The sequence below is a fragment of the Zophobas morio genome, unplaced genomic scaffold, assembly GCF_036711695.1.
Source record: "Zophobas morio isolate AGI-343-1 ecotype UQ-CSIRO unplaced genomic scaffold, CSIRO_AGI_Zmor_V1 ptg000009l, whole genome shotgun sequence".
NCBI lineage: Eukaryota > Metazoa > Arthropoda > Insecta > Coleoptera > Tenebrionidae > Zophobas > Zophobas morio.
This window is the reverse complement of record NW_026972114.1, coordinates 561,181-588,012: the sequence shown is the minus strand read 5'-3', so window position 1 is coordinate 588,012 and position 26,832 is coordinate 561,181. Positions and strand designations below refer to the sequence as shown.

At 39.6% G+C, this 26,832-nt stretch overlaps 1 protein-coding gene and 1 long non-coding RNA gene across 7 annotated transcripts in view; one reads left to right on the top strand and one right to left on the bottom strand.

Moving 5' to 3' along the window:
- The window catches only part of LOC135125746 (uncharacterized), a 565,798-nt gene that overhangs the window by 441,797 nt on the left and 97,169 nt on the right, over positions 1–26,832 (top strand). The window lies entirely within an intron of this gene.
- LOC135125729 (uncharacterized) lies at positions 11,979–15,735 on the bottom strand. 6 transcript variants are annotated; one of them, XR_010279940.1, is made up of 7 exons: positions 15,439–15,735; positions 15,150–15,383; positions 14,836–15,048; positions 14,678–14,778; positions 14,217–14,580; positions 12,396–13,297; positions 11,979–12,341 (listed from the first exon to the last, which is right to left on the bottom strand). It is a non-coding gene; the product is annotated as an uncharacterized LOC135125729 (long non-coding RNA). The 6 variants fall into 6 exon arrangements; XR_010279938.1 differs by having other exon boundaries at positions 11,979–13,297; positions 15,150–15,279; positions 15,332–15,383; positions 15,439–15,731; XR_010279939.1 differs by having other exon boundaries at positions 11,979–13,297; positions 15,150–15,279; positions 15,332–15,383; positions 15,672–15,699.

Below are 26,832 nucleotides of genomic sequence, written 5' to 3'. Positions count from 1 at the left end.
TTCGGCTCCATAATGACCGGCAGACGGAGCGTCGTGGTGATCTCGGATGAGGGCTTCGCGTTTGTTCAGAGACACCACATACTGCGGATTTTCAGTGTCGTCATCAGATGAATAGCGGTGTAGCACTCCTTGTGACATCATGTATCCCCGTGCAGCCCATCGGGTAGATTCTTCTTGGTTGTTCTGCTCGAGTGAATCGATGATTTTCTTTAGGTCCGGGTCGGACAGTTGATCTTGGCGTAGTTCTTTGGCCCCTTTTCTTGGTAACTCTATGGAAATGATGCATAGTGGACAGTCGATGGTCGTGTTTTGGTCACACGGTGGCCTTGATAGGGTGTCGGCGAGTATGTTGGTCTTTCCTGGCGTATATTCGATTCTTAGGTTATATGGTTGTAACTACAAGGCCCATCTTGTCAATCTTCCGCTTGGCGATTTGAGGGACATCAGCCATCGTAGTGGCTGATGGTCTGTGATCGCAATGAAGGGCGCCTCCTCTAAGTACCCGCGGAACTTCTGGACTGCCCACACAAGTGCTAAAGCTTTTCGCTCGGTGGTAGAGTAGTTCCTTTCCGGCGGGGATAATAAACGGCTTGCGTATTCCACGGGACGTTCTTCGTTTCCCTCCCCCTGGAGGAGAGCTGCTCCTAAGGCATACGCGCTTGAGTCGGCTCGTAGTATGTAGGGTTTCCCGAGTTCAGCTGGCTTGAGAATAGGTGCCGAGGTGAGGGCTGTTTTGAGTTCTTCAAAAGCTGCTGATTGGGTTGGACCCCATTCCCATACTACGTTCTTCTTAGTTAGGTTGGTGAGTGGCCTGGCTACTTCCGAAAATTTATCGATGAATCTGCGGTACCAATTGCAGGCTTGTAGACTTGTTAGGAGGTGTTTTGTGTTCCTTGGAGGTGCCATGCTGGCAATAGCAGACACCTTCTCAGGATTGGTGCTAATGCCTTCAGAGGTGAGGATATGTCCCACATATTTTACCTCGCTACAGCCGAAACGGCACTTTTGTCGATTCATTCGTAATTGAAAATGTCGCATTCATTGAAAACAATCCCTCAGGTCTTGTATGTGTTGGTCATATGTTGGGGATAGGACTATTATGTCGTCCAGGTGCACCAGTATCTGGATATGGTCTAGTCTTACCTTGAAGCGATCCATCAAACGTTAGAATGCGGCTGGGGCGTTCCGGAGACCGAAAGGAAGTCGTAAGAACCGATATAGGCCAAATGGGGTGACGAAAGCGGTTTTATCACGGTCTTCCTTAGCAACTTGGATTTGGTAATAGCCGGACTTCAGATCCATGGTGGATAGAAATTTTGCCTTTCCGGTTGAATGCAAGAGGTCATCCAGGCGTGGTAGTGGGTACGTATCGGCCACGGTGACGTCGTTCAAACGGCGGTAATCAATGCATTGTCGGTAACCTCCGCTGGACTTTGGAACAAGCACGGTGGGTGCGGCCCATGGACTCTCACATTCCTCGATTATCCCTTGATCGAGCAATTCGCTGACCTCCGCGCGTAGTAAGTTTAGCCTCACTGGGTTTTGCCTATATGGTGGGCTTGATATGGGAGGATGGTTGTTTGTGTTAATCCGGTGTCCTGCGAATGGCGTTGGGGGGCCGTGAGCGGCAAAAAGATCAATGTTTTGGCACAGCAGCTCGTTGAGTCCTCTCACCTGTGCCTCGCTGAGTTTCGTACCCTCACCTGGACGCAGGGTTACATCTTGGATGCCCATACTGGCCATCCAAAGACGTGCGTAGGGCCCCTCTAAGTTCCTATCCCATTCTTGCTGGACAGCATTAGCCGCATCTTGCATCATAAATCCCGTTCGGGAAAAGTCATTTGTGATGCATGGGCCGTATGAGTCAGCGATTCCTGATATGACGTCACATTCCATGGTAACATCAGGAATGGGGGTTAGCGGTCTGGGAAGGTGATGCTCCTCGAGCATCGTCGTGAGTTCTTCTAGCGTTGGCGTGTTGGCAGCTCTAATATCTAGAGCGGCGGTGCTACCGTTCGCTGGCCATCCGTCATCGTCCTTTGACACAAATCCATATGTCTCGTGTCTGCTCCCTTTAAAATGCCATCTCTGAACTTCGTAGTCGATTACGAGTCCTGCTGATTTGTGGAAGTCGATTCCAAGTAGCGTACGCGAATCCCGAGCATCTGGGAGTGACACGAATGTGGTGTCGATGGTTCTGCCCATTAGAGTCGCCGGCATGGTAGTGACTAGCACCTTCCGGTTTTCGGTTTTGCCGTCTGCTTGTGTTAGCAAAACCGTCTTCTCAGAAAATGGGTACCTGCGTTGTTTGAGTAGTGTCGTGAGTTGGGCACTAGCAAGGCTGGTTTTGGCGCCACTGTCTAGGTAGGCGGTGCCTTGAGCGCCCTGGATCGTGATAGGTACTGCTGGACGTATGCTTGCTTGTGTGTCCAGGAAGCAGAAGTCGAACGATGTTGTAGCGATCGTTGGTTTCTTGCAGCAGTTGGGGCATTTTCTTCTTATGACGCCGGGTTGGCCGCATCCGTAGCAAGAAATACTTTTAGTGGAAGTTCGGTCGTTTGGAATTTCCAGATGCGCTGGTACCCTTGGTGCTTCTCGCCGGAGATATTGCTGGTGCTTCTTCCGGCATACTGTTACATCGTGGCCATAGTTATGGCAAAACTCACATTTCTTTTTCTTTTGCTTTGCTCCTCCCTCGTCAGTTTTTTGTTTCCTCACTTCCTGAAGCGTTGCTTCTACTTGGCGAGCGGCTGTGATGAGTTCGGTGAAGGTGGCCACGGTTCTTCTGGGAACTCGGTCCCTGATTTCTATTTTCAACAGGCCATAGATGAAATCCATCTGTTTGGTCTCGCTGTCTGGAGGATCGATTTGTGCGAGGAGTGCGCGTTTTTTGATATGAAGTGGCTGGTTGGCGTATTAGCATCTTGGGCGGTTGCGAATACTTCCTGGTATACCTGGTATGGCAGGAGGCGTGGCGCGAATTCGTTTCGTAGAGCGGCAATCGCTTCGTCCCAGGTTCTTAAGAGGGAACTTATACCGCATCACCAAGTGTACGCATCTCCTTGCAAGAGGAAACGGAGACCTTTGATCGCATTCTCCTCTGAGACCTTCTCCGATGTCCGATAATATTCGACGTCAGCGATGAATTCCTCAACCGTCTCGCGCTTTCTGGTTCCGTCAAAGCGTGATGTACACTGCGTGAATTGTTTGGCGGGAGTTTCTGGTTTCAGGCGTTGTATGAGTAGTTCTATTTGTTCTGCGGTGATGGCCATTGCGGCGCGTTGTGTTCGTGTTAGGACCGGGATGATGGAAAGTTCCTGCACACGATTCTTTAAATTCTCGCGTTTTTACATACTTTCGCGGTATTTTTCGAGGTTTTTTCACCTTACAACGGTTTTCGCGGTACTGTTCGCGTTTTTCACTTCACTGTGGTTTTCGCGGTACTGTTCGCGGTTTTTCACTTCACTGTGCTTTTCGCGGTACTGTTCGCGGTTTTCCGGCCGCCAGTTTGTAAGAGTTTATTTAAGAATAACTAATTTACAAAGTCAAAACGGTACACTAATTATTTGGAGCTCGCATCCGCTGTCACGGCGTTCCGCCACGGAGTCGACCCCTTCTCGGAAGGGGTAGCTCGTCGTGGAGTCGGGGCTGCGGCTCGCCCGTAACTTATCCACCCTGACCGGACACCCAGTGCTTGTGGAGTTCGCTACGAAGGACGAGGAGACTTCTACTGGGCGAGTCTTGAGCTGTTCCACCTTGACCGGACACCCAGTGCTTGTGGAGATCACCCAAGAGAGCTGGTAGAACTCTGTCTGTCGAAGGGTGTGCTACCCTCTTTTATTAATGATCCCTTCTCCTACTGCAGGGCTGAGTCGGTTATTTGTCCAATGGGGTGAGGGTGGTTTGGCGTGGGAGATGTCGTACCGACATCTCCGCTGGCGACACGAGCGCTAATGCAGAGGGTCCGGCGGAGCGCTCGGGTACTACTTTGGGGATGTCACAAAACTTTGTTGCAATCAGTGCTTTATACCAAAAAGAAGGATTAATCCACGAGTGCTTAGCTTTGGTCCACCTCTGTCTTTCCTAACTCGAAATCAAAATTAGGCGTATTATACTCCAAATTCCGCCTGTTCATATCCTTCCGTAATTTCCTTCGAAGATGTCTCATTTTGGTGTCATGATCAGGCCGTTCCGGGTTGGCGGTTCCTCTTATTTTTAACTCATAGTTGAGCTCCGATGCTTTTAAATAATTAGTCTCCATGTCAAAAGTCGAATTCATTTTAAATTAACAGTAATCGAGCACTCCAAAACGAGGAAAAATTTAAATCAATTATTAGAGTAAGTAATATAGTGACGTACAAAAATATCTCATTTGTCCGTTCTAAGGATAAGGATAAAGTAAGTGAAAAGTAGAAACCTCACTTTATAGTAAACACTAAGATGAATATGGAAAAAGCGCTACTCTACCCCCACGTTGGGCGCCAAACTCATATGTGACCATTTTGACGTTGTCCGGCCTTGTTGTTTTTTATATTGGGGGTCCCTTGGGCGCCAGCTGTGTAGTTAACCCAACGAGGAAGGGGAATTGAGTAGGACGAACGGACAATGGACCAAGTTTGGTTAAATCTCTATTAACAATGAAATAACAGCTTAAACTATCTACCTACGCGAAATGATACTACTTCAGCGGTCTTACATGCTACTTCCCCCAGTCCAACAAATCTACACAAACTCTCTCTCTCGGTGAAGCATTTCGGGGCAGTCCACTTGTCTCGGTGAAGCACTTCGGGGCGGTCCACTTGTTCACAACTCCCATAGAAGAGGTTACCATGGCATGGGACGGATACTTGAGGTTCACAGCGTTAACCAACAACAGCGACGACGGAGACGACACCCAACCTCGATATTGACGATAAAACCTAGTTCCCTCTGCTGTTTAGATATCTAGGCCAAATAGGCCAAATAGGCACTCACCTAGCTCTACCTCAGAAAAACACCGAAATCACGACTTAAATATAGCGTGTTATTGAAAGGTACGTACAAAATAAAATCACCAATTGGTCTCGAAGTATGAGTGCTAAAAGTAGAAGAAAGTTCAGGCAAAAGTGTTCTCCTTTTAGAGATAAAAATTATTAAAATTTATGTCCAAATTTGTTGTACGCCTCTGATAAAAAGATCATCTTTCGTTTCTATAGTAACATTTAGTCTTGACAAAAGTTTTATTGTTACAGTTGCTGGGATTCACTAAAGTAAATGAATTTTACCTATTTATCCTTCAGTAGCGTCTTAAAAGGTTGGATAAGGGTTAATTTTCCCCTTATAATTTTGATAACACAAAATAAGTTTTTCAGACTTCTTAGATTTCGCGAATAACTGTCAATTTTGTTGTACGTACTGTTACGACACAAATGTGCTGACCGACCTATGCTGGTTAAAGGTAGGGTGAACAAACTCGGTGGGACATAAACACTTTTATATCAGCCGTGTATACAGTGAAAATCAAAGGGCCTAAGACAGAACCCTGAGGGACACCACTTATTATATCCATTGCCTTACTAAACGAGTTACCAACTCTTACCTGCAACAAGCAATCAGTTAAGCACGATTCTATCTATCTCAACAGCTTCCCAGATATACCCATACACTCAAGTTTAACAAGCAGACGACGCTTAGGAACCCTATTTAACGCTTTTGAGAAGTTCAGATACAGCACGTCCCCGAAATTACCACCATGTCTCTGCAGTCCATTCGGCGAAATAACAAATAAGGTTAAATTGTATCGATTTTCCTGGTAGGAGACCATGTTGCTCTGGAGGGATTAGAGCATGCTCTGTCAAAAAATTGAGTAATTGATCGTATATAATAGACTCCATAACCTTTACTATTACAGACGTGAGACTAACCGGCCTGTAATTGTAGGCATCAAACTTTTCTCCAGATTTAAAAATTAGACGGATGATTACTGTGCTCCAGTTAGATGGCAAAGAACCAGTGTTGAATGATTGTGTCATTAATATACTAATAGGTTCACTAAGAGTGTCTGCACAGTTTGTTAAAACTTTGGCTGTAATGTAATCAGGTCCTGCTGACTTAGATGGATTAAGCTTTTTCAGTTTCTGGCATACTACTGTCTTGGAAAAATCCATACCACTGATTTGAAAGGGAACGTGAGAAGTTGTTAAGCTAGGCAACTCCGCAGACTCTTTAGTAAAAACTTTTGAGAAAGTTTCCGCAAACACTTCAGCAATTTTACTTTTATCATTTACTACAGTACCAGTGGAATATTTTACCTGTAGGCCCCTAACAGCCCCTGAAAGCTGTATGCGAATATGTTTATACAGTTGTTTGGGGTCCTTTGAATTGGCAATGTTATTTTCGTATGAAAGCCTAGCCTGTTTAATGATGATTTTAAGTTGATTAGACCTTTTAAAAGTTCTCCACAAGGCTCGTCTTTTGCGAATGAATTTTAAAATTCTACCATCAATTCACGAGTTTTTAGAACATATTTTAGCAGAAAAAGTAGTAACTATAGACAAAATAAAAAAAGCGCAATTATCGCTACCCTACGGAAAAAACCTGTACAGATGAAACTAACAAAAACCGAATTCCACCTTAGATCATATAATAAATAGATACCAACACGCCGTGTTCGTTCTCTAGGAGAGCCTGTGACGACATCCTCCTGTCACACGTCTCTCTTGTGCACGGAGGGATTACAATGAAGCTATCCTTGCCTGATCACTATTTGAATTTTGCGCGCCTAAATTTTAGGAAGTATGTCTGAACTAACTTCGTGCGAAAGATGTTGACAGTTCGATTTTATAAATAATTCACAAGAGATAACGAAAGGAATAGTAAATTATTGGGCAGTAATTGTGATCCGTTATGATTACATCATTTAAAATAGGATCTTTGTTCTAAATACTAAAATTGTTTCTCGTACAAGAACTCGAAAGAGAGGTTAGAAGAAACATCTGTCAAAAACGATTTGTTGCGCTGGTGCGGTACAAGGATGGAAGTGAAATAGACATATACAGATGAAATGCATATAACAAAGATGAAAATGTGGTGATCACACAAGGATAGCAATATACTACTCCCCTTGACATAGAAAACGACAAGAGATAGCTTCATGTCTAGTCACAGCTTTCAGTTTGAGTATTGGTATCTATTTATTATATGATCTGAGAATTCCACGCAAACTAAAAACGCACCATAAAAACAAAACCCTAAAACAAAACTACTGAAATAAACTTCTAGAATTCCCCGCCGAGTGCGCTATTAGCGGCGGGGAGGCGGTACCGCACCCTGGGGTCCTGGGTTCCTGACTGGTCGTAGGCGTCACAATGAAATGGAAACCGATAACGAGCTCCGCGCTGGTGGGACTTCGGCGGGTTCTGCGTGCTGGCGACTGGGTTTTGGAACAGGGCCGGCGATCCCAGCAGCGGCGGTCATACCCTATCGGCGAATACAGATGTAGGATCGGCAGCAGCGTAGGGGACCCTGGACGAACTCGGCTGAGCTGCCGAAGAGTTCCTTCAACCGGGCTTCCACGTGGGGCGGATGGCGAAGCCTCGGCGCACTGTACTCTTCCATACTGGCGAAACTATGAGTGGCCGGATTTATATACATAGATGTTTTTGTACACGCGGCCGGTTGCTTCGTTTTTCAAGGTTAAAAGAACCGGTGATATGACCTTGCTAACTTGGTAGGGGCCGGAGAATTTTGGAGATAATTTGGCGGTAAAAGCTTTGACGGCAGATAACAATGGATGCTCTCTTTTCATCACGCGGTCCCTTACGTGACAGCTCCACTTTCTGTGGCGGAGATCGTAGTGTTTCTTATGCGTTCGTCCTGACGTCCGTAAGGTCTCCCTCAAAGGCCGCGGTCAGAACTTCACCTGCGAGAAAATGTGCGGGGGTTAAAGGTTTAGGGTCGTTACTAATTGGGGTGAGAGGAGGAGATTTCAAAATTGCCTCTATACGTGTAAGGAGCGTATACAATTCTTCATAAGTTAAGGTCGCAAGTCCTATCGTCCTTTTCATCAACATTTTAACGATTTCACATTAACTTCCCATAACCAGCCCATATGTGGTGATCGTGCGGAAATAAAGTGAAATTCGATGCTCTTTTTGGCTAACTCATCTATTACACTCGACTGGAAGTCGGATGAATTTAGGAACTGCTTAAGTTTTTGCATTTCTTGGTTCGCTGCCCCCACGAAATTTGAACTGTTGTCAGAGTATAAATGTCGTACATGCCCCCTTCTGGAAACCAGTCTGTGTAATGCCCCTAAAAATGATTCCGACGTCAGGTTGCCGACTAATTCTAAATGAACCGCCTTAGTCGAGAAGCAAATAAATATGGCGATGTAAGCCTTCACTGTTTTTTTTTTCGCGACCGGCAGCTTCCCTGATTAAAATGGAACCTATGTAATCCACACCCGAAATGAGAAAGGGTCTGTTGGGTTCCAGCCGATGGGCAGGTAAATCTCCCATCATTTGAATAATTCTTTTCGGGTTATAGCGGTAGCAAGAAATAGACCTGTGTATAAACTGCCTGATAACGCTACGGGCTGAAATGATCCAAAAATTTTGCCTTAGAGCCGCTAATGTACCTTCTGTCCCGCAATGCAAATTTGCAAGGTGATGTTAGGTAATAAGCAGTCAGCTTATATGATGATTACTTGGCATTAGTATCGGGTGCCTGGTGTCAAATTGCAATCTGGCATTTCTTAAACGCCCGCCGACCGTGATCAAGTTGTCCCTTGATAGGAACGGGTTTAATGATAGAATTGGACTTTTATTGTTAATAGGCTCTCCCTTTTCCAGAGTTTCTAATTCGTCCGGAAATGCGTGTTTTTGTACCAAACGAATAATTGACAATTTGGCTCTTCATAATTCGTGGATCTTTAAAGGCCCGGTTTTACCCTGGTAACTGTTTCTTTAATTTTCTGAGTCTGTCCAACCAACGCAAGCAATACGCAATAACACGATTCAATTTATGAATGGACGACATTTTTGTCATTATAGGTAGTGACGTACTAATTTCTATTGCGGTTACGCCTGCAACATGTTTGCGTTTTTCGGGAATTTCGTCGACGTGAACGATGATGGTGCTAGAACTCTCTGGCAATCTTACTTCGAAGTTTGAACAAAGCCACGTTGGACGCTTAACCCATAAATCGTTATTGATCAATTCTTGCGGTAGAAGACCACGACTAACTAGGTCCACGGGGTTTTCTTCACCCTTGACATGTCGCCAGTCTGCTATATCAGTAACATCTTCAATTTCGGCTACCCGATTAGCTACGAACGTTTGCCACATGTGTGGACTATTATTTAGCCAAGCTACAACGACCTTCGAGTCTGACCACAAATACTGTCTCGTAATATTTACATTTAACGCCCTTTTAACGACACAAATAAGTTTTGATACGAGTAATGCATCGCATAATTCTAATCTCGGCAAAGTTACTGTTTTTAAAGGTGCGACGCGTGATTTGGTACCAAGTAGACGCACCAATAAATTGCTGCATTGGTCATACGTCCATTCATATACGACCGTACCCCTTCATACTGGCGTCGCAAAAACCGTGCAATCAAAAACCCATTATCTCGTTGAGATCGGAAATTCTTCTAGGAATGTGTAATTCGCGAAGATACAACAATTCCTTAATAAATTCACTCCACACATAGTAGATATCTTGTGCCACAGATTCGTCCCATTCGATCTTTAACGACCATAGTTTCTGTAATATCAATTTCGCCTTTAATATCACCGCCCCGATCAGACCTAATGGGTCGAATATCTGTGCAATGATCGATAAAATAATTCGTTTGGTCACCTTTGATTTGACGTTGATTGGTTTTACGTCGTACCTATGAACATCGATTTTGGGGTCCCAAAGTAAATCCAAGATTTTTGTCAATTCGCCATCGTCCAATTTTACTAAAGAGCCATGACTATTATTCGGCGGTCGGAAGCACGGCCGGGACATTTGAAGCCCATTTGCGTAATTCGAAACCTCCCTGTTTTAAGATCGTTTTAAGAAAACTTATGGTTGACATGTCCATCGGATTAATCGGAAGGTTTTCTGTTATGTTACTTAAAACTAAGCACCTAATATTCTGATTGTATTGGTTATATCTAGAGTTCACTGATACTTGTGTTGAATGATTCATCCTGCTAACTGACTGATTGATACCGCCGATCTGCACCACTATTTTTTGACACGGGAGGCCTAGTTTTTTGCACATCCTTAAAGTTATGAAATTATTCATTGAACCCGAATCTAGAAACGCACGACATTCATGAAAATTATTGTTTTTGTCCTTTATCAAAATTATGGCTGTAGAGAGAATTCCCGATTTAGATGTATTAATTTGAGAATATGAATTCAAAGATACTGTTTCCAGTTGTTCCGGCGAACTTACTTGATTGTTGATTGTGTTATGATTCTGACTGCAGACTCGGCATTTTAAATTTGATCTGCAATTCTCTAATGTGTGATTGTTCCTCAGGCATAAACTTACTCGATCCACGGCTCTACGTCGTTCGCCCGCGTTAAGTTTGAGAAATTCTGAACATTGATTTATGTAATGTTAATTTTTCTTGCATTAGACACAAAATTTTTGTTTACTATCATTATTAGAGGTCGACGTAGTCGCGTAATTATTCGACCTTGAATTTTGGGCCCGACCAAAGTTTGCGCTCGGCGTTTTTAGCACAGCTGTTTGTCTGCTAGTATGATATAGCGATTCTAAGATTTGATGTCGTTTTTCTAGAAATTTTAAGAATTCCCAATATTTTGGGATTGCCGGAGTTAATTGAGCTTACCAATCTCTTTTCGAGACGAAGTCCAATTTTTCAATAATAATTGGTATTAAGATAGCGTCCCAGCTTTCTACCGGTACCTTTAAAGTTTTAAGTGCCTCTATATTTGTTGTTAAATTATCAATTAATTCGCGTAAACAGGTATGCAACGGTTTGGTAATTACGGGGAAGCTTAAAATAGAGTAAACATGCTCTTGGGCAATAAGTCTCTCGTTCGCATACCGTTTTTCTAAAAGGTTCCAAGCGATCTGGTAATTATTATTTGATATTGATAATGCCTCTATTGCCTTAAGGACTTCACCTTTTAAACACGATTTCAAGTAGTGGAATTTGTTGCACTTGTCTAATTTGTCATTATTCTAAACGTGGGTAGATTATACCCAGGTAGTTTTATGTTTAATTCGTTTGAATTCGAAGAGGTGGATTTACCTGCCTTCGAATATTTACGCTCATTTAGTTCTTGTATTACAGTTTTGATAATTGATACGACCGCGAAGTACCGCGACTCAAACCTCTCACGTTCTTCGGTTTGATCTTCCGAATTATCGATGGCTACGAGTTCGATTTGTAATTGCGTATTTTCAAAGTCTCTAAACGCAGCTTCTAAGTAACCTAAGCGTGTTTCCAGTTCATTTATGTTTTGCGTATCTGGGTTAAAATCCGTTACGAAACCTTCTACTCTTGTCAATTTTCCCTTAATTCCACCGCGTGAGCGAATTAAGACTTCTGACGAAGGCATAATGATAAATAATGATTTTTACGACTTAAGAATCGAAATAAGAATCGCGACCGTAACCTTATGAGGTTGCTCATGATCAGTGTTATGACCGAAATTAAATATATATTTATTGAAATGTATACTCCTTAATAGGAAAGGATGAAATTAGGAAGGAAGCAGATAGCTCTGAGCTTGGCTTTGTTGTCCTGGTGAGAGTATGCGTCGCTCTTGTGGATGCTGTCCTCGACTGCAGGTTTTTTGTTGGGTTTCGTCCCGATCATGGTACAATAATATAAGGTATGCTATTGCGCATTTCGTTGTGACGTCAAGCGGTATCGCCGTCCACCGCCAAATTTAAATTTTGTGATGTATGGTATATTCATGTAATATCACTATTTACTTGTTTGCAATAAATACTATTCACTTAATTTTTAATTCTTTATTACCCAATAATCATATACCTTGTTTTAATACACAAATAACATACCATGAGTAAATTCTGAATCAAACAGTCAGAAACCGGCAACGTGCAAGGAAAGGATTACAAAGTGCAACTTTACTATTGTGCCTAATATAGATGACTCAAATTGTGAACAAACAGAACTGACTTTATTTAGAAACGTAAACGTGTTGTAATATCCTGGTGTTAAGGTTAATAGTGAACAATAAAAATGGTGCACTGTGCAGTGTTTGGCTGCTCGAACAGCCAAAGGAAAAAGGAGGATGCGAATGTACACTTTTTTAGGTTCCCGAAGGATCAAAACCTTTGTCAAGAATGGGTATCGTTCTGTAATAGACAAGATACAGTAAATGCCAAAACTGGTAGCAACAATACATATACCTTGATGACAACATCTCTAGCAGTGTTATTTTCAGCGCGTATATGCTCTGTGCATTTTGCTCCAGAAAGTTTGTCGAAGTCAATGCAACACAAACTGTTGGAATACAGCCCTAAGAACAGGAGAAGATTGAAGTCTGATGCCCTTCCAACAGAACGTAGGCCGACAAGTATAAGCACTACACCCAGTAAAAAAGGTTCTACTCAGGTAGGCACTATTTTGGAAACACCATCCCCAAAAGAGCTACAGAGTCCAAGCAAAAATAGTACGCTTATTAAACACTGTAGAAAAAACATATTTGGGGATGATGTCAGGCCTCTGGTAGAGTGTGATGAAAATTGGGAAGAAAAATATAAAAAAGTAGAAGGGCAACTGCTTCAGTTGCAAGAAAAAAATAAAGCAACTGAAGCTGACAATGCTTTATTAAAACAACAGGTTAAACAAAAAAATTATGATGCTAAAGTGAGCGAGGCTGTATCTAAGATTTTCACAAAAAGTCAAATCAAAGCCCTCATTACTGGGAAAAGAGTTAAGTGGACAACTAATGATATCTCTGCTGCCATTTCATTGCGTAGCGTTAGCCCTAAAGCATACAGGTATTTAAGAACACAATGCCACTGGCCCCTACCAGGATTGAGTATTCTAAGAAAATGGGCGTCATCTTTCATAATTAATACTGGGCTTCTACACTCTGTGTTATATTTAATGAAAGAGAAGGCGAAAACTTTATCAGAAATGGAACGTTTAACTGTCCTGTCATTCGATGAGATGTTCATTAAAGATGAAATCTGTCTTGATAGATCACTGGAACAAGTGTTTGGGCCTCATAAGACGGTACAGGTCATGATGTGTCGGGGTCTATTTTCCTCTAGGAAGCAGCCCGTGTATTATAACTTTGATGCACCTGTAAACAAAGACGAATTGTTAGATGTTATAAAACAATTGTTTGAATGTAAATATATTGTTGTGGCAATTGTTAATGACATGGGACCGAGCAACATGGCTTTTTGGAAAGCAATGGGAATAGATAAGGATCATGTTTCTTTTGTCCACCCCTCTGATCCTGAGAAACTCATTTTTTTGTTTGCAGATGTACCGCACCTTTTAAAATTAATTCGCAATCATTTTTTGGACAAAGGATTTAAACTTTTTGATGAAATGATCACGAAGAATTGCGTAGAGTCTCTGTTAAAAATATCTCAGTCATCAGAATTAAAAATCGCTCATAAAATCAACTCATACCACTTAGATGTAAAAGGCAGCCAAAGGCAAAAAGTCAAACCAGCTGCCCAGTTATTGTCCAACACGGTGTCCAAAGCAATAGAATGGTGTGGTGACAACAAATTAATCCCTGACAAAAACTACAAAAACACGGCGAACTTTATAAAACTTGGAAATGATTGGTTCGACATTTTTAACACAAATATGAAATTTTCCCCACGGTGCAATGCTTTCGGTATTGATTTCCAAGAACAAGTGACAACCATTAACAAAATGACTTCCACCATGGAAAATCTCAGAGTTATCGGTAAAACCAATTTACTGCCCTTTCAAAACGGTATTATAATTAGCAACAAGTCATTATTAGCATTACATCAATATCTGCATAATGCATATAAAATAAATTACATTTTAACACGACGTTTGGACCAAGACATTCTCGAAAATTTTTTCTCCTACATTCGAGGAATGGGAGGAGGAAATGACAATCCCAATCCAATCGATTTCAAGCATAGACTAAAGCGATATATTCTAGGGAAACATTCGTCCGTTGCCATAGCAATCAACACAAATTGCGAAAAAGACAGTGCTGCCTTACTTACCCGAGCAGATGATGATGACGAAGAGATATGTTTAACGGAATCTCTGTTTTCATCGATTATAAATACGCAGTGTATTTATAATGCACCATCAAATGAAAACGAGGAAGGTGATATAGCCAAGTTAGAAATTTTAGATGACTCCAGTGAAGTAAGAGTTCAATTACCAGACAGTCATCTAACTTTAGCGGCACATAAATATGTGGCAGGGTCTGTAGCTCATCGCTTCCGACTAAAATATCCAGGTCTTGGTACCCCTACAGAAAACTTGACTGATACAAGTAAAGACGACTGTGACTGGATTCAATTTCTTTCAAACGGGAAACTATTGATGCCTTGTTCAGATTTGTTAAATACAGCGAAATTGCTGGAAACATTATTCTTAATTTTTCATGGTTCTGATAGTTTAAACAAGGAACCAAATATTTTTAAAAAACTCGCAGAGCAAGTTAAAGAAAACTTACCAAATAGTATCCAAATTCCAGAAGAAGTCTTGCTGTGCTTGGTCCGAACAAGGACATTCATTCGGATAAGAGAAATGAACAAAAAATCATTTTTCAACGACCTACAAAACACAAACAGAAAAAAAATGAAAAAGATTTGTAGTAAAAAATAAACATACTTGCATGGAGATGTTCACTATTGGTCATGAACTACTATTTGTTGATATGTCACTTGTTTGAATTTTATTTCTTGTTCCCATTTATATTAGTATCTTTGAAAGTTTTCTAGTGTTTTTTTAAAGCCATGGTTATCCATACACTTCAACTTCTGGGTTGATGATGTAATATTTCTCATTACAACTCATGAATTTTTGGTGCAATGGAAATCATTACTACAAAATATGTTTATAATAGTTATTTTTGTTTTAAATTTATATTTATATCTATATATATACTTATCTACCATACTACATAGATTTAATGTTACTCTTACATTTACACTTATGCTCCAGAGCTGTTGACTTGTCGAATTTATTGGAGCAGTATACAAGTACAGTTCCCAATTTTTTTATCGCATACAGTAATGTAGTATTATGTTGAGCTTTCATAGTGGATTAGGCCTCCTGGGGATACCACTATAAACAAAAAAAAAAAAAAAACGCGCCGTTACTCTACCTCGTAGGTGGTGTGGAAAGGAGTATCATGAACGACTCACAATTATTTCAACCTACAAAATAAAACGTTTTAGCAATATCTAAATTAACAAATTGATAGAGACCTACTTATCTTTTAATAAACTGTACGCGTATTTTACAAATAAAGCAACTTCCGCACTTCACATGTGAACGTGAATATATTGTATCGTATTCCCGTTCGGCACGTACTCAATAAATAAAATAATTTCACATGTACATGATTAATTAACATTTTCATCGTAAGGCATCATAAAATATAATGAAAAGTGAGGAAATTGTTGTTTGCAACACAAATGGCAACACATTTTAACCTAACTCACATGACAGATTAACTTGACAAGCATCACAGATCTGTCAGAAAACGGGTGTTTGCAAGGTTACGTGACGTCATGCGATATCGACGCCAACAGGACGAGATTTCGTCGTTCGGAATAGCAAACCATATATATTTTAGCCATGGTCCCGATGTTCTCCGCTGCTTCCTGGACCCGGGTGGATCTTGCCACTGCCTGTTAGCTTCACCCACGGGTACTTTTGGTTGACTGGACGTGGTGGTGATCCCTTAATGCTGAGAAGAATGCTGCCCACTGCTGTCGTCGTCTGGTGTGGATGAAGAAACGTGTTGCTGATGCTGATTGATGAAATAAGCCCTGATCGAAATTGATGGTGTAATTCATGGATGAACAGGCGTGGTGATAACTGATGATGCTGGATGTTCTTTTGCGAACTAGCAATGCAATCACTGCAACCGCTATACTCCACTGATGAATTTGAAACTAGTACGCGATCACGGATTACTACACTAAAACTGATTCACATCCGGTTCGTATGGACCAATGTTTCGTATCGTAAAACCAATGTATTATGGCTATTTGATTTTGCTGCTTCGAAGGACCTGAATTAATTAAACAGCTTTAAAATCACAACCAAGGCTTTATTTTTAAAAGAAAGCAGCTGATCGACTTGGTCTTACACGTTTAATGTTGGCGGTGTGACTGTCTGTTCTCTTAGTCTTATGAAAGAGACCGACCACCAACGGAAGCAGTCGTCATTGACCAGGGGACAAAGGGTTCACCGCCACCGAACACCTGCAATTCTAAACACACGTCATAATATTGTCTCTAGCTATGAACAACTCACAATCTGTTTATACCTTTATCTACAAGAAAATCTTCTATGTTATAATATGCTTTTTGATTAGATATGCTTTGATTTTTGTTTTAAAATTTGGCATCTTAAGCTTTTTAATAGGCATCGGCAGTTTATGAAATGATTTTACACAAACATAATTCACACTATTTTGACTTTTTTTTAAATCTAGCATTATTTAAACATAGCGCACTCTTGTTCCTAGTGTCATGATTATGTATTTAATTGTGTCGATTATAATCGGGAGTATGAGATTTAACATAAATAAGGCAACTGAGAATATAAATACTAGGTAAAATAAGAATGCCTAGTTCGATAAGGTACTTTTTACAGTCTTCCCTGAATTTATCTCCTACCAAAATTCGTACTGCTGTTCGTTGTAGTTTGAACAACTGCTTGTGAATGCACGAATGACCCCCCATTTGTTTAAGCTTGCGTGTTTCGTGATGACAACTTTGACGTTCGTTGAAGTTTCAACGATATAATATGAAAATCACCACTGCTGTTTTTTTTTTAGCAACTGAAATCAACAAGTGATGTTTTTTTTAATTTTGGCAAAAACTGTAAATGTTCAAGAGACCAGTTAATTATGTATTTCTAACTAGTAAATCGGTTGGCATTAATGATAATTTTCATTATTTTTACTAAATTGTTATTATTTATTTGCCATTGGTGTCATTTACAATCAGTGGCGTCGTTGTCTAGGAGTAACATATTGATATCTATTATCTATTACATATGTTTTTACGCATAGTGTGTTGGGACTCTCCCAGTTATTATTTTTTTACACTGTCTTCGTATGCTTCTTCTATTATTTTTAAATTTGTCGATATTATTTGATTTATTGATCGGAGTGATTTTTGTCGAAAAGTCACTCCGATGTATCGTTTAAAATATTGTTTCATCAACAAAATCTGAGATCGCTTCCAGAAACATCGAGAACATTTCTTCCTTCGAAAAATGAACTTCTCTTCGTGCCATACGATCTTTGCTTTCAAAGCCCAAAATTTTTGCACCTGTAAATGACAAACTTATAGTTCACCTCCGGTGGATAGCAAAAACTTTGCATATTGTAAGTATACCTAGGTGTCTATGGGAGTAAGAAAAAAACAGGAGGCGGAGAAATTTATTGGGTTCGCTGCTGGGTACCGACAACACTTTTGCGTGTAATAGTACGTTAGTAGCCGTTCTCCCACGGAGGACAGCAGTAATTTTAGCTGTTGTTTTTGGCTGCCTAGCGAGTTTTGTTTTGGGTGTTTATGTGCATTGGACTTCACGAGAACTTTTTCTCATTTAGAAAGAGATTTTCTAAATACGCGCTGAGTTCCTAATGATAAAACAATTTTTTGGTGGTAGTTTGGTTCTGGTAAAGTTGTACTCTTATAAAACATTCTTTGTGGTGTTCTACGTATTCAACTTATGTGAATTATAATTTAAAAAAGTAACAGCTACAAATCTTCTGGGGATATACAGGTGACTGCGAAATATATGCAATAATTTTAACCACGGCATCCCCCACCCTAGTAGAGTCGAAATATAGAAAAAACAAATTAAAAATCGAATGGAGCAAAACCCTTATGAACCACCCTCGATACGAAGGCACTGAGCCACTTTGTAAACAGAGTTGGAAAAACTTTCGAATAAAAACGACGTAAACACTTTCAGTTTCAATTAAAAGTGAAACCGACTTTTTGCAGCTTGTCATTAGTTCATTCATTTATTGTTATTAAGAATCACAATGTCCAACAGGCGAACCCAATTATAGGACAAGGATAATCTTCGATTTGAATTAAGCATATCTGAAAGTCATCTTTTTGATGTCAGCTTTGCTGCAACAAATACAGAGTGACTGCGAAATATGTGCAAATATTTTAACCGCGGCATCCCCCACCCTAGTAGAGCCGAAATATAGAAAAAACAAATTAAAAATCGAATGGGGCAAAACCCCCATGAACCACCCTCGATACGAAGGCACTGAGCCACCTTGTAAACAGAGTTGGAAAAACGTTCGAATAAAAACGACCTAAACACTTTCAGTTTCAACTAAAAGTAAAACCGACTTTTTGCTGCTTATCATTCGTTCATTCATTTACTCATTCATCGTTAAAGGTCAGTGTGAAAGTTTTTTGGTAATTTTGATTCTGACGGATGGTTGGTCCTTGTCACAACGATTTTACATTGTTTATTGGAACAGAAATAAGAGCAACTTAGAATGCTACTACCTTTTTACAAGAAATGTTGAAAATGTTGTCCTTGACTAGCAATACAGGCGTCAGAGCGTCGCAAGAGGTTTGTTGATAGGTAAAAAAACACCGGAGTAGCGGCTGCCACTTTCACTTGTTGAAGCTCTTCGATAATTTCTGAACATTGATTTCCACAAACGAATTGTTTCATCTAACCAATACACGTTTCTCGAAAACCGTCTCTTGAAATCGTACCTACTTGTTGACGAGTATGTGGAGTTCCATCGGATAAAAAGTGAGTTACACAACGTGGACAATCAGCGGGCTCCAAACCGTGCATTTTGTTAACATGGTATGGATGTGACCGTGTTCTTTTAATGTAGGATGCACCACAAGCTGCGAAAATCCAATTTCTGTCGCATCACGACCACGATCGTGAGTTTGAGGTTGAAGGTACCATGATCTCGGAGATGCTGTACCACTGATGCAAATGTTCGCCCACACAAATTACCATATCGACACGCTCTGCATTGGAAAACTCTACCATACACCGATTTCAACGACCGCTCGATAATCACTGGCCCTTTTCCTGTTTTTCACGTTGCGATTAAAAAAGTGCCTGATAAAGTTACTTTTTTGGTTCTTAAACCGAGCCGCCTGCCATTCATTGCAGTAATTATGTAGGTCACGAAACATTACCAGCGGCGCGTATAACAATTTATATTTAATTTCAAATAATTTTTTATAGACACTGCTACCACTTAAGACCGTGAATTTTTGCCAGTGACATAATCATATTGTGACCTATTCCCCATTTTTTTTTTGCATGTATTTCGCAGTCAGCCTGTATATCAAGACCATTTTGTTCAATGCGAGAATAATTTTTTATCATCTTATACACAGGAGACATCTGCAGTGCGTTAGATTTTGGTGCTTGTAGCTGAAAAACATTCAGATTTCGAAAATTGAATGATTTGAACTGAAAGAACAATTTGGACAACAGATCACAGCAGTCAACAACTCCTGATACAAGCTGGTGAAGAAAGTTGATTGAGAAGTATTCTCGCCTGCTGGAACTAAACTAAAGAAATTAATAAAAGACTTGTAATCTTTAAATGTAGATGCATTAGACCCAGAATGTATCCAAATTACAAGATCCGAGATATTAAAATCTCCAAAAATTAAAAGATTGCTGTCATATAGACAGTGAAGTGACATTAAGGAATCGAATTTTTGCCAATGCGTCATCGAGGTCAACTGTACTTATTTTCACAGATTTAAAAGCATTTTTAATTGCAAGCGAGCAGTACGGCTCAGATAGCCCCTAGCGCGGCGCAGCGATAATGCTTATTACACTCAATGGGTAAAAGAGGGTAACAGATTAATATATTTTAATTGCAAGCAGGACACCTCCCCCTCTTTTAGTATTAGTAGCAGAGTAATTACGGTCAGATCTAAATACAGAATAAACACTCAAATCAAACAGCTCTGCGTCCGAGACCGAGTCATTTAACCAAGTTTCAGTGAGGGCAACAATGTCATAAGTTAAACTGGTGATGGTGGACAAAGAAAAAAAAGTCTTTTAGTTTGGTATTAAGACTCCGCACATTTTGGTAGTTGTGATGTCGTGGCCTCAAATGGGAAAGGTTTTTGTCAAGAATGTAGAAATGCAATTTAACTAAACTCTACTATATTCGACGCCATTTTTACAATTGCTTTTTAGAACGTTACTCTGCGACTTAACCTTACTTATCTACCAACCTAAGAAAACCTAATTAACAATTCTAAACTAAATTCCCTATATAACAATACCTCCCTCTCACAAGTTTAAGCGTTGAGGTGGTTTAAACTGACGCTTTGGTCTAGTATTAATTATTACAGGTTCACCTCCATCATTTTCTACAACATACTTCCTTATGAGGTTCATTGACGTTTTCTTGTTCTAACCTAACACTAGGAGTTAAAGGTACAATAGCTTCTTGTGTCTCTGCGTTTTGATGATGAGATTGATGAGTTTGGTTAACAGTATCTCGCCTATCTTCACTGTTAACAACACTCCCATCATTTGGAGGAAGCGCCTTTACAATTTGATCTAGGTGCCTCTTCCACACAACATTTTCATTTAATAACCTACACATATAAACATTGTCACCTAACCTTTCATCGATTTTACACAATACCCAACTCTTCTTATTAGGCATTCTATAATCCCTACAATATACTAATTCTCCCTCATCAAATTCCACTACTCTCACGCTCCGACTACCTCTATTTGCCTTAACACCTTTATTATTATTGTTAATAAATCTAAACGAGTTCTTATTTTGTTTTTAAAAACTAATTCGGAGGGTCTATATCCCGTTGTTTGATGTATAGAATTACGATAATGACACAGAAATCTAGTTATAAGAGTTTCCATTGGTACTGCCTTGCTTTCCGCTTTGAACATTTTTATTATTGACGATTTTAACGTTTTTACACTATTTTCTGCAAACCTATTTGATTGAGGATGATACGGAGGAGAGGTCATATGTTTGATACCATTATAAAAACAAAATTGTGAAAATTGTTCTGAAATAAATTGAGTATCATTATCTGTTACGATTAATTTTGGTAACCCAAAACGCGAGCAAACTTCTCGAAATTTTTCAACAGTATGAATTGCATTTGTACTGTTCATTACAAAGGCTTCTGGCCATTTAGAGAAACTATCAATGATTATGAGAATCATTTTCCCCCTAAAAAAATCAGCATGAACTCTCTCATACAAATGTTTTGCGTCTTGCCAACTCGCTGCTTTACTTTTTAATGGTTCTGGTCTTTCTGACATACAAATATTACAACGTCTGACATAATCTTCAATTTCATTATCTAAGGAAGGCCACCAAAAATAAGACCTTGCATTTGCTTTCATCTTAACCATCCCCTCATGCGTGTTATGCAATTCCTTCAATAGTTGCTGTCTCAGTTTTGTTGGAATTACCACTCTGTAACCCCACATTATTATACCATTATCAATATATAATTCATTTTTTCTGACAAAAAATGGTTTTAGTATCTCGTTATCTGGTTTTTCAATAAAACCGTATCTAAGACTATTATATACTTTGCTTAAGATAGGATCTTTTCTTGTTTCAGATCTTATTATATTAACATCTATTGGCACACAATTTTCAACAAAATGTAAATAATCATAGATTTCTTCTTCACCACCTTCCTCAAATGGTAGCGGGAGTCTGGACAAAGCATCTGTTTTAACATTCTCTGACCCTTTAATAACTTTGAAAGTGTAGTCAAAATTAGACAAAAATAAAGACCATCGTTGTAACCTTCCAGCTGCCATTTGTGGTAGACTACGTGTTTCACCAAACAAAGCTTGGAGGGGTCTGTGATCTGACACAATTTCAAATTTTCTACCGGCTAAGAATTGATAAAACTTTTGTACTGCCCAATAAATACTTAACGCTTCTTTATGAATCATTGAATAATTTTTTTCAGATTTTGTTAACACCCGTGAAATAAAACTAATGGGTCTTTCTGTTCCGTCTGAATCTACGTGATTTAGGACGGCTCCTATACCATATTGACTGACATCACACACTAATCTTAGAAGTTTATTTATATCATAATGTACTAACACTAATTCAGAGCTAATTTCTTGTTTTGCTACATCAAAAGCTTGCTGACATGCTTTTGTCCACTTAAAAACACTACCCTGTTCCAGTAAACTATACAGAGGTTTCATTTTGCTCTGCAAATTTGATATAAACTTTGAATAATAATTAACCATTCCTGTGAAAGCTCTAACCTCAGTTACATTTCGTGGTCTTGGTGCTTCTAAAATAGCTTTAACCTTAGAACGATCTTTTTGTAAGCCTTTATTTGTAATACTGTGTCCTAAATAATGAATAGTATTCTTAAAAAATTCACACTTTTTCATGTTTAAACGAAATCCTGCCTTTTGTAAACGAACTAGAACTTCTCGCAAGTTGTTTAAATGTTCTTGGTCGTTTTTTCCTGTGACCAGAATATCATCAAGAAAATTGACTACCCCTGGCGCCCCTAGCAACACCTTCTCAACTACTAATTGAAATAAAGAACAAGCGGGTTTAGTTCCATAAGGTAAACGTTTGACTTTGTAAATTCCCTGACTAGTACTCCAAGCTAATAACTCACTAGTTTCATCATCCACCTCTAATTGATTGTAAGCATTTAAAAAATCTAACTTAGTAAACCTGTCACCACCTTGTAAGGCTGCAAATATTTCATCTATACGAGGTAAAGGGTGATGCACATCTTTTAAATATTTATTAATAGTGATTTTATAATTAGCACAAAGTCTGATATCTGTCCCATTTGGTTTCATTACAGGAACTAATGGAGTTCCCCATTTAGCTGTTGGTATTTTTTCAATTACACCTAACCGCTCTAACCTATTCAGCTCTTTTTGTATTTTACCCTTGAACGCAAGTGGTTCTGGCCTTGGTTTATGAAAAATTGGAGTCGCATTTTCGATCATTTCAAGCCTGATTTTTTCCTCGTTATAGCACCCTAACTCATCAGTAAACAGTTGCTTAAATTCATTAAGCAGTGGAGTCAAAATCTGAGGATTGCTTGCCATACTAAGCCTGTTAACATCATTCCTTATAGTTCGAATACCTATGTTGTTAAATTTAGTTAACAAATCTCGCCCCATTAAAGTTCTACATCCTTCTCTAACTACAATTAGCTTGCCTTCTACTTCTACCTGCTTATATTTAATTTTGACAACAATTTCTCCTACAGGATAAATAATTTGCCCATTATATGTCCTCAGTTTAACTCTAGTTGGCTGTAATTTTACTTTTGAAAAATTATGCTCATAAATATTGAGTGGAATACACGACAGTGCTGCCCCTGTATCTACTTCAAATTTTACAGCACAATTATTAATTTTGGCATATACATAATATGGCTCTATATAGTTATTTGAATATACCTCAGTTATTTGAAAAATTTCAGAATTGGAACATTCACCATTAACTATCTCTTCAACACTCTGACTAACACAATGATTTCTAACAATTTTGCTTTTACAAGCCGCCGCAATGTGCCCTCTTGTTTTACATTTAGCGCATACATAATATTTGAACTTACAATTTTTAAAATTATGGTTACCCTTATTACAGTGATAACAGCGCTTCTCTCCTTCAGGCCGTGCTTTTCCCTCTTTCTTCTCCTGAAACTTCACCACTCGATGTGTTTAACCTTTACAAACCATTCCGCGATAGTTTCGTTTGTCTGCCTCAACAAATCAAATTCTATCCGCTTACGATAAACTGACACCTTTGCCTTAAACTGGGCATCCAACAACTGAAGTAATTCAGCAAACGACTTCTCCTTCGGCTTTACTGGATCACAAACATCTCTCAAAATCTTGTAGACTTCCTCTCCAATGGACGTTAATAAAATAGCTACTTTCCTTTCCTCTTCTACCATATTTGCCACCAATGACTGCTCCAGTCGCTCAGAAAAAATCTCCCAATCGTCTCCCAGATTAAATTGTTTTACATGCGACAAATTTCCGGTATTAATAACTGTTACTTTTGTGGTGCCGCCGCTGCCGCCACTCGCTGGATCTGCTTTGGGACCCATCTCGATTCCTTGGTATCCTCGTTGCCAATTTGTGATGTCGTGGCCTCAAATGGGAAAGGTTTTTGTCAAGAATGTAGAAATGCAATTTAACTAAACTCTACTATATTCGACGCCATTTTTACAATTGCTTTTTAGAACGTTACTCTGCGACTTAACCTTACTTATCTACCGACCTAAGAAAACCCAATTAACAATTCTAAACTAAATTCCCTATATAACAGTAGTAACACACAGTTTCTAACGATTTTGCTTCAGAACGTCCACTACGCAGTTTGGTGGGCATAAAAGGCAGTAATAGCTACAACTGAATGTCAGTAAACATATCACTTTTGAGTTTTTGAATAATGTTTTTGTAACAACTACACTCATCATAGCTCCATACAGCGTGCGCAAGATTTTCTTCCGTAAGTGACTCTTTGTCCTTCAGGCCCGTGCTGTTGATACATTTCAACGTGTTAGATTGACATTGCTTCAGATCATGGCTGCCAGCACAGCGGGGACACGAAGTTTGTGTTTTACAGGTTCTGCTAGAATGGTTAAAACCATTACATTTGAAACACCGCAGAACATCTATTGCATCATAGATAGTACAGCTGTCCAGACCTACTATGCAATGGCCGGCTTTTAAAGCATTATTATATGACGTTACATCAACCTGTATGAGAGCCTGAAAGATATTTTCTTTCCGCTTAGTCTGAGAGGGTTTTAGTAGTTTACACACCGAACCACTACTAAAGATGTTTTCATTTTTTTAATTAAATACGGAATTATGAGCTCTTTGTCAATGTCATCAGAGAGGCCGGAAATACGGATACGAGGCAGAGGAGTTTTTAAGTCATATATTTCATATGATTCTGTAAGATCGCTCTCAAGCACAACTTTTTTAAACTCTGAGGGATTATGACATTTAAGCAATAAACCACCGCTCTTCGTCGGGCGCACATCCGAAATTCCGACGTTACATTTTCTAGGATCGAATTTAGTGATAAAATCTGCTTTAGTTTTTTTCAAATTGGCTTGGGACGCATCTTTTGGTTTAACTATAACTGTATTTTTATTTTTCGTTACTTGAGCAAACGTAGGCACAGTAGGTGGTTCAGGTACTTTATTGGAGTTTTTAGAATGAAACGTTCCATCTGTAATTAACTTATTCAACTGTTGCACTTCATTTCTTAACTGAGTATTTTGATGTTTTAATTCTTTAATCTCATCTATCAACAAAGTATGCTGCTGAGAAAGAGACTCAACTAAATCTTGAAAAAGTTCACGAAGTAAAGGCGGCAATTTTGAAGTATTTTCCTCTAAAATGCACGAATGAAACAATGAGTTATTTGACCCAGTAACCTCTGTATTAATTGAGGAAGCACTGCAAAAGCCACATCCCCATTCATTAATCTGCTTTGTTGCTTTCAACTGCTCAAATGCTTTTTTGCTAATGCCGAGGCAAGTTATATGATAATTCGCAGCACACTCGTTTCTACAAAGCAAATAATCCTCACTGCGCCCTATGGTTTTGTTACATTTTTGACACTTAATCGCCATCTTGATACCATACTAAATTAACAAAAATCAACTAAAAAACTTTGAAGATATTCAGGGCCAGCAGACCACCCACAAAAATGGAGGTCGGTCGCCGGCCTTATCTATACAAAAAGCACTGTAATGATACGCTAATAAATTATTAAGAATTGATTTCAAACCAAAAGACTGGATCGAGCTCACCCGAAATTCATCAAAACAGTAGGGTAACCATCGATGCGTGGTTCCATAGGCATCCACTAAAAGTCAGAAATTTGACATAAGGTATAGCACGAAAAATTAAAGAAAATTGCAGAGCACGACGTTAACGACTATACGCACTTATTCATTCATCGTTAAAGGTCAGTGCGAAAATTTTTTAGTAATCCTTCATGACGATCAACTTTCGATTCTGACGGATGTTTGGTCCTTGCCACAACGATCTTACATTGTTTATTGGAACAAAAATAAGAACAACTTAGAATGCTACTACCTTTTTACAACAAATGTTGAAAATGTTGTCCTTGACTAGCCATACAGGCGTCAGAGCGTCGCAAGATGTTTGTTGATAGGTAAAAAAACACCGGAATAGCAGCTGCCACTTTCACTTGTTGTTGAAGCTCTTTGATAATTTCTGGATACTGTTGATTTCCACAAACTAACTGTTTCATCCAACCGGTACACATTTATCGAAAACCGTCTCTTGAAATCGTACTTGTTGACGAGCATCTGGAGTTTCATCTGACAAAACGTGAGCTACACAACGTGGACAATCAGGGGGCTCCAAACCCTGCACTTTGTCAACATGGTATGGATGTGGGCGTGTTCTTTTAATGTAGAATACAATACAAGCTGTGAAAATCCTACTTTTTTTTTCTGTCCTATCACGGCCACGATCGTGAGTTTGAGGTTGAAGGTACCATGATCTCAGAGATGCTGTACCACTGATGCACATGTTCGCGCACACCAATTACCATATCGACACACTTTGCATGGG